This window comes from Phocoena phocoena, chromosome 1 (genome assembly GCF_963924675.1).
Source record: "Phocoena phocoena chromosome 1, mPhoPho1.1, whole genome shotgun sequence".
NCBI classification, from domain to species: Eukaryota; Metazoa; Chordata; class Mammalia; order Artiodactyla; family Phocoenidae; genus Phocoena; species Phocoena phocoena.
This window is the reverse complement of record NC_089219.1, coordinates 21759875-21768265: the sequence shown is the minus strand read 5'-3', so window position 1 is coordinate 21768265 and position 8391 is coordinate 21759875.

Sequence of the window (8391 nt, the reverse complement as noted above, 5' to 3'; positions counted from 1 at the left end):
GCCAATCTTACTTCTACTGTACCCCCACCCCAACCCCGATGGATTATTTTAAAGTCAAGTCCAGAGATCATATCATTTTGCCCATAAACACTTTAGTATATATCTCTAAAAGATAAGGATTCTCTTTTGCTAACCCAATGATAATACCATAGCAGATCTAAAAAAATAATAATGTTGCCAACCTGGGATCCCTGGACTCTTCAGTCAACAGAAATTCATAAGAGACCAGCTGAGAAATTCAAGCAAGACTTTACTGGGGCTCGTGCTGCAGCACGAGGGAGGAAAACAAGAAACAGGTACCCTAGCTTGCGCTCCAAGGAGGAGGGCTGGCTCTTTAAACGGGATGAGGGTAGGCGTGGATCAGTGGGTCAGGCTGGAGGGGTGACTTAGATGGTCTGCCCATCCCTTGGTGGTGCTGTGTGTGGGGATCACGCATAGTACCCTGCTTTTGCTCCCAGCACCTCAGAAGTGGCAGTTGGTTTGTGGCCTTTTTGTATCTTATTGTTCATAATTGTCCCAACTGCTCATGTGTGCAGTTATTTTTAGCCCCTTATAGGTCCTTTGTCTTCTGTTGCTCAAGGAGACATTTGCCCAGGTGCAATTGAAAGCACTCCCATAGAGGGTCCCAGGTCCCAGCCTATCTCAATAGTAATTCCTTATTACCACCACGTAGATACTTGGTCAATGTTTAAACTTCCCTGATTGTCTCATAGTACTTTTTTTACAACTGGTTTGTTCAAATCAGGATACAAACCAGGTCCACACATTGCATGCGGTTGATGTGTCTCTTAAGTCTCTCTTTAATGTTAGGCCTCTCTGCCTCCTCCACTTTTGCTTGTTCTTTGTCAGTGTTCTTTGTCAGGTCAGCTGTCTTATGAAATTTCCCCCATTCTGGAGTATTTGTCTGATTGTTTCTTCGTGGTATCATTTAAGTTATTCTTCTGTCCCCCGTATTTCCTATAAACTGGTAGTTAGATCTAGACGTTTGATGACATTTAGATTTGATTTATTTTGGCAAGATGACGTCTCATGTTGCCTTGTGTCCTTCCTGCTGCATTGTAGCACAAGGCACGTAATTGTATGCTTGTCCCACCAGCTTAATCTTAATATACAGGTATACCTCAGAGATATCGCAGGTTCAGTTTCAGACCACCACGATAAAGCGAATATCAAAGAAAGCAAGTCACGGACTTCCCTGGTGGTGCAGTGGTTAAGGATCCACCTGCCAATGCAGGGGGCACAGGTTCGAGCCCTGGTCTGGGAAGATCTCACATGCCGTGGAGCAACTAAGCCCGTGCGCCACAACTACTGAGCCTGCGCTCTACAGCCCTCAAGCCACAACTACTGAGTCCACATGCCACAACTACTGAAGCCCACGTGTCTAGAGCCAGTGCTCCGCAACAAGAGAAGCCACCGCAATGAGAAGCCCGTGCACCGCAACAAAGGAAAGCCCCTGCTCGCTGCAACTAGAGAAAGCCCATGCGCAGCAGCGAAGACCCAACGAGCCAAAAATAAATAAATAAATAAATAAATTTATTAAAAAATAAATAAACCAAGTCACATGAATTTTTTGGTTTCCCAGTGCATGTAAAAGTTATGTTTACACTATACTGTAGTCTATTAAGTGTGCAATAGCATTATGTTTAAAAAATGTACATGCCTTAATTTAAAAATATTTTATTGCTAAAAAATGCTGACCATCATTTGAGCCTTCAGTGAGTTGTAATCTCTTTGCTGGAGGAGGATCTTGCCTCCATGTTGATGGCTGCTGACTGATCAGGGTGGTGGATGCTGAAGGCTTGGGTAGCTGTGGACATTTCTTTTTATTTATTTATTTATTGTTGGCTGTGTTGGGTCTTCGTTGCTGCATGCAGACTTTCTCTAGTTGCGGCGAGTGGGGACTACTCTTTGTTGCCCTGAGCGGACTTATTGCAGTGGCCTCTCTTATTGCGGAGCACGGGCTCTAGGCGCACGGGCTTCAGTAGTCGTGGCACGTGGGCTCAGTAGTTGTGGCACACGGGCTTAATTGCTCTGTGGCATGTGAGATGTTCCTGGACGAGGGCTCGAACCCGTGTCCCCTGCACTGACAGGCGGATTCTTAACCACTGCACCATCAGGGAAGTCCCTGTGGCAATTTCTTAAAATAAGACAACAATAAACTTTGTCTCATCAATTGACTCTTCCTTTCACTTGAATACTTAGAGGCCATTGTAGGGTTATTAATTGGCCAGATTTCGATATTGTTGTGTCTCAGAGAATAGGGAGGCTAAAGGAGAGGGAAAGAGATGGGGAAACAGCTGGTCAGTGGAGCAGTCAGAACACACACAGCATTTATGCATTAAGTTCTCTGACTTACAGGGGCACGTTTCGTGCCACCCCAAAACAATTACAATAGTAACATCATCAAAGATCACTTATTATCACAGATCACTGTAACAAATATAATGATAATGTAAATGTTTGAAATATTGTGAAAATTATCGAAATATGACACAGAGACACGAACTGACAAATATCACCAACAGACTTGCTTGATGCAGGGCTGCCAAACGCCAATTTGTAAAAAACTCATTATCTACAAAGTTCAATAAAGTGAAGCACAAGAAAGTGAAGTCTGCTTGCATTTCTCCAAAGAAGACATACAGATGGCCAAGAGGCACATGAAAAGATGCTCAACATCACTAAGTATTAGAGAAATGCAAATCAAAACTACAATGAGATATCGCCTCACACCTGTCAGAATGGCCATCATCAAAAAGTTTACAAACAGTAAATGCTGGAGAGGGTGTGGGGAGGAGAGAACCCTCCTGCACTGTTGGTGAGAATGTAAGTTGATACAGCCACTATGGAGAACCATATGGAGGTTCCTTAAAGAACTAAGAATAGAGCTACCATATGATTCAGCAATCCACTCCTGGGTGTATATCCGGAGAAAACAGTGGTTCAAAAGGATACATGTACCCCAATGTTCACTGCAGCACTGTTTACAATAGCCAAGACATGGAAGCAACCTAAAGGTTCATCGACAGAGGAATGGATAAAGATGTGGTACATATATACAATGGAATACTACTCAGCCATTAAAAAGAATGAAATAATGCCATTTGCAGCAACATGAATGGACCTGGAGATTATCATACAAAGACAGATTATCATGTGATATCACTTATATGCAGAATCTAAAAAAATGATACAGATGAACTTATTTACGAAACAGAAACACTCACAGAGTTAGAGAACGAATTTATGGTTACTAGGGGGAAAGGGCGTGGGGAGAGCTATAGATTGGGAGTTTGGGATTGACATGTACACACTACTACATTTAATATAGATAACAGACAAGAACCTATGGTATAGCACAGGAAACCCAGCTCAACATTCTGTAATAACCTAAATGGGAAAAGAATTTGAAAAAGAATGGGAACGTGTATGGGTATAACTGAATCACTTTGCTGTAAAACTGTGACTAACACATCATTGTTAATCAACTATACTCCAATATAAAATAAAAATTTTCAAAACAGGAGGCCTGCCTGTACAAGTAAGAGTTAGCCAGAAGAAGGAGAAAATGGGGAAGAGGGTATTCCAGGAAGAAGAAACAACTCCTGCTAAGAGATGCTGGAACATCCCAGGGAGCTGTGTTGGGTGATATTGGGGCTTGGGGTCCTGAACTGGGGCAGCAAGCAGGAGCCAAGCTGTGCTCAGTGGTTTGAGCTGAGAGCTGTGGGGAGCCATGGAAGAGTCTTAACTAGGGGAGAGACGCAACCAAATTAGCATCTTAGAAAGATGCACTGGCTCTGTAGAAGATGGTTGTTCTAGGTGACCAGCAAGGAGGCTGAGACAGAGTAGTCCTAGAGAAAAGCAATGAGGGTCTACACGAGGGAGTGAGTAACTCGTAGTAGAGTGGAATTAATAGACTGTAGCAGGGGAGTTGTGTTAATTTATGTTCTCCCTGTATCTTTTTTGAAAACCTGATCTAAGCAGGTAGTAAGGATCCCCTCCCTTGGGGGAGGCTGTGGCCAGGTAGAAGGCCACAGCTTCATGAAGACAGCCACTTCCAGATTTTGTCCTCTAGAAAGGGGAAGGGAAGAACCTATAAGAGAAGGGAGACTGGCCCAACCACTGAAGCAGAGGGAAGTTGCTGGGTTCCAAAAGTGTCAAGGTGTCCAGGAGGAAGCCGGTCTTCAGACATGAAGTCTGAGACATTCACTTGGGTTCAATATATATCCAAACTCTGTTAGCTTCTAGGTCTTAGGGACACAGAGGTGAGAAAAACAAAGCCTCTGCTCTCATGGAGCTTACATTCAGCAAAAAAGGACATTATACAAACTAATCAACAAGGCTCCCAGCCTGGCAAAGCCCTGGGGTCAGAGTCACAGCAGAACCTCTGGCCCCTCAGAACCATACAAGGCTAGTCGCTGACTATATCAGCAGGATCCATAGACAACTAAAGACTACAGCTCCAAGAAGACACACAGATGGCTAACAGGCACATGAAAAGATGCTCAACATCACTAATTATTAGAGAAATGCAAATCTAAAGCTCAATGAGGTATCATCTCACACTGGTCAGAATGGCTATCAACAAAAAAGTCTACAAATAGGGACTTCCCTGGTGGCGCCGTGGTTAAGAATCCACCTGCCAATGCAGGGGCATGGGCTCGAGCCCTGGTCTGGGAAGATCCACATGCCGTGGAGCAACTAAGCTTGTGCACTACAACTACTGAGCCTGCGCCCTAGAGCCCGCGAGCCACTACTACTGAGCCCTCGTGCCACAACTACTGAAGCCCGTGAGCCTAGAGCCCATGCTCTGCAACAAGAGAAGCTACCGCAATGAGTAGCCCGCGCACCACGAGGAAGAGTAGCCCCTGCTCGCTTTAACTAGAGAAAAGCCTGCATGCAGCAATGAAGACAAAAATAAATAAATAAAAATAAAAAATAAAAATAAATGCTGGAAAGGATGTGGGGAAAAGGGAACCCTCCTACACTGTTGATAGGAATGTAAATTAGTGCAGCCACTATGGAAAACTGTGTGGACGTTTCTTAAAAAACTAAACTTAGAACTACAGTGTGATCCAGCAATTCCACTCCTAGGTATATATCTGGGAAAAAACAAAAACTCTAATTTGGAAAGACACATGCACCCCAATGTTCATAGCAGCACTATTTACAATAGCCGAGACATGGAAGCAACCCAAGTGCCCATGAACAGACGACTGGCTTGAGAAGATGTGGTGTATATATGGACTATTACAATGGAATATTAGCCATAAAGAAGAATGAAATATTGCCATTTGCAGCAACATGGATAGACCTAGAGAATATTATGCTTCGTGAAATAAGTCAGACAGAAAAAGACAAATACTATATGATGTCACTTATATGTGGAATCTAAAAAACAATACAAATGAATCTATATGTAAAACAGAAACAGACGCATAGACAGAGAAAACACACTTATGGTTACCAAAGAGGGGAGGGGGGAGAGAGGGACAAATTAGGAGTATGGGATTAACAGATACAAACTACTATACATAAAATAGATAAGCAACAAGGATTTACTGTTTAGCATAGAGAATTATACCCGATATCTTATAATAACTTATAATGGAATATAATCTGCAAAAAAAAATCAAATTACTATGTGGTTACAATATTGTAAATCAACTATACTTCAATTAAAAAAAAAAAGACTAAAGCGTCATCTGTGCTCAGAACCCGGGTCACCCCAAGGAAGAGGAGGGCATCAAAATAACCACCAAGATGAATTTTCTGCCAGTGCAGAGAGAAGAGGGCTCAGGGACCAACTGCTTTTGAATTAACGAAAATAAGTCAGTGTGCTTTTCTTAGCTTATGGCCTGATTCATACCTGCTCGACAGTATCTAGGGCACATCGAGGTTAGCTTAGAAGGTAACCCGTGGGACCCGTAGGGAAGGAGAGCAGTCAAGGAGTCTAGGGCAGGCAGCTCCCTGAGGGCTGAGCAGGGAGCTGGCAATGACTAGGCTTGAAATTGGAACAAGGGGGAGACCTCTGAGAGAGCCTAGGTGCTCCTTGTAAACCCCTCTGAGGGGTGCTAGAGTCTTACTCAGCTTTTGGCTGGATGCAGGGACTTCTTTTAAATACCACAGCTTTTGGGTCACTGTCACCACCACTAACCCATAAGGTAACTTTTCACAAATAGAAAAAGGTACCCTGGGAATTCCCTGGCAGTCCAGTGGTTAGGACTCCATGCTTCCACTGCAGGGGCCCCGGGTTTGATCCCTGGTCGGGGAACTGGGATCCCACAAGCTGCGCGGTGTGGCCAGAAAAGAAAGAAAGAAAAAGGTACCCCAGCAGGGCTCAGAGTGCAGCCAGGGAGTATTTCAGGCCCTACTCAGCCCTCTGCCAGGAGCCGGTTACCTAAATGATAATGGCTTCTCCCTGGGTTCAGCCTGGCCTGCTGGACCTGGGTTTGCTGGAAAAGGTAAGTGAGGCAGAGAAATCCGAAGGGTTGGGACCATTCCTTCTTAAGTACAAAACAGCCGCTCTTCTTCAAATTGCCCCAAAGCACTTATTTGATTCTTGGCAACTGTCATCTCCAGAAAATACACATCACTCTTAGGAGAAAAACATGTGGTATGAAAGCTGATAAAGGCAAGCATTCTTCACGTTTTTGCTGTAGACTTTTAGTTCTCTAACCTCAGTGATGCAGATAAAACAAATACCCTGATGGGAATGAGGGGGTCAGTCCTTCAGTGCCCAGGACCTTTGTCCATTCCTGGCCTCTGAGCTCTGGGAAGCTGTGGTTGGCTTGAGGTCCAAGTCCACAGAGGGCTTAGTCCAAGAAGGTCAAGAACAGTGCCAGGTGCTGGCGATACAATGATGAACAAAACTAATTTATAGTTTTGTGAGACAAATAGGCTTCAGTAAGATTCTTACAGATAAACCTAAAACTATAACTGTGATGGTGCCCAGTTTGGATTCCATTCCAAGGACCTTGAACATTATCCTATAGGTCATGGGGAACCACTGAAGATTTTGGAGCAGGGAAGTGAAAAGATCATAAAATAATTAATTGAATTTTCCCTTTGCAGCTGCAGTGACTAATACAAAAGAATGAATATCTAACGAGGAAAGCTGAGGGGCCTCAAATTATACTATATAATTTGTGTCTTCTCTAAGCTGGGTTTTTTTGTAATGGTTGATCCTTAAAGGTCCCAGAGAGAAATTCTGAAGTTGGCCACAACTGACAAACTCACATGGCCGAATATGAACTGAAGAAGCCTGCTTCTGCTCTTGAGTTCCTGATCTATTTCTCATTGTGACCCAGCTTCAAAACTAAAGTCAGGGGGCTTCCCTGGTGGCGCAGTGGTTGAGAGTCCGCCTGCCGATGCAGGGAACACGGGTTCGTGCCCCGGTCCGGGAAGATCCCACATGCCGCGGAGCGGCTAGGCCCGTGAGCCATGGCCGCTGAGTCTGCACCTCCGGAGCCTGTGCTCCGCAGCGGGAGAGGCCACAACAGTGAGAGGCCTGCGTACCGCAAAAAAAAAAAAAAAAACTAGAGTCAGTTCAGGGGAAGCATAGTTCTTGGCACTTAATAGGCACTAAATATATATTTGTTGAATAAATAAATAGTGGACTAAATAAGACTGATTGGATAAATAAAAAATTAATAAATTAAAGACATTTTAAACCTTCCCCTTTCCTATGACTTCTGTTTTATCTGTCCCTCTCTTTCTCACTCCCTCTGCCTTGATTCAGGCCCACATCATTACTACCTTGGTTGCTTCTCCAGCCTCCTAACAGATCACCCTGTCTCCAGTCTTGGGCAGTCCCTCAATCTGTCTGTCAGTACTCCCTCAATCTGCCAGCAAGATCATGTAATTGCTCTGCTTCAAAACCTTCAGTGGCTCGCCATGACTGTGGGGAAAAGTCCAAAGTTCATAAAAGGCATCCAGACCAGGCACTGTCACCCTTTTGTAGGTATCTCTGTTCTATCAGTCCTCCTGGGCACGTGTCCTCTTCCAGGGCACCCTTTTTTTTTTTTTTTAACCTTGTTGAGAATCTCTATTAGAATTGCATAGAATCTATAGACCAATTCTTCTCAACTTGATATTTTTATGATATTGAATTTTTCTGCCCATGAACTTGGTTTATTTCTTTACGTATTTAGGTCTTCTTAAATGTCTTTTTTAAAATTGAAATATAGTTGACTTACAATGTTGTATTCGTTTCAGGTGTACAGCACAGTGATTCAGTTATACATATACACATACATATATATATTCTTATTCAGATTCCTTCCCCTTATAGCTTATTACTGAGTATAGGTCCCTGTGCTATACAGTAGGTCCTTGTTGATTATCTATTTTATATATAGAACTGTATATATGTTCATCGCAAACTCCTAA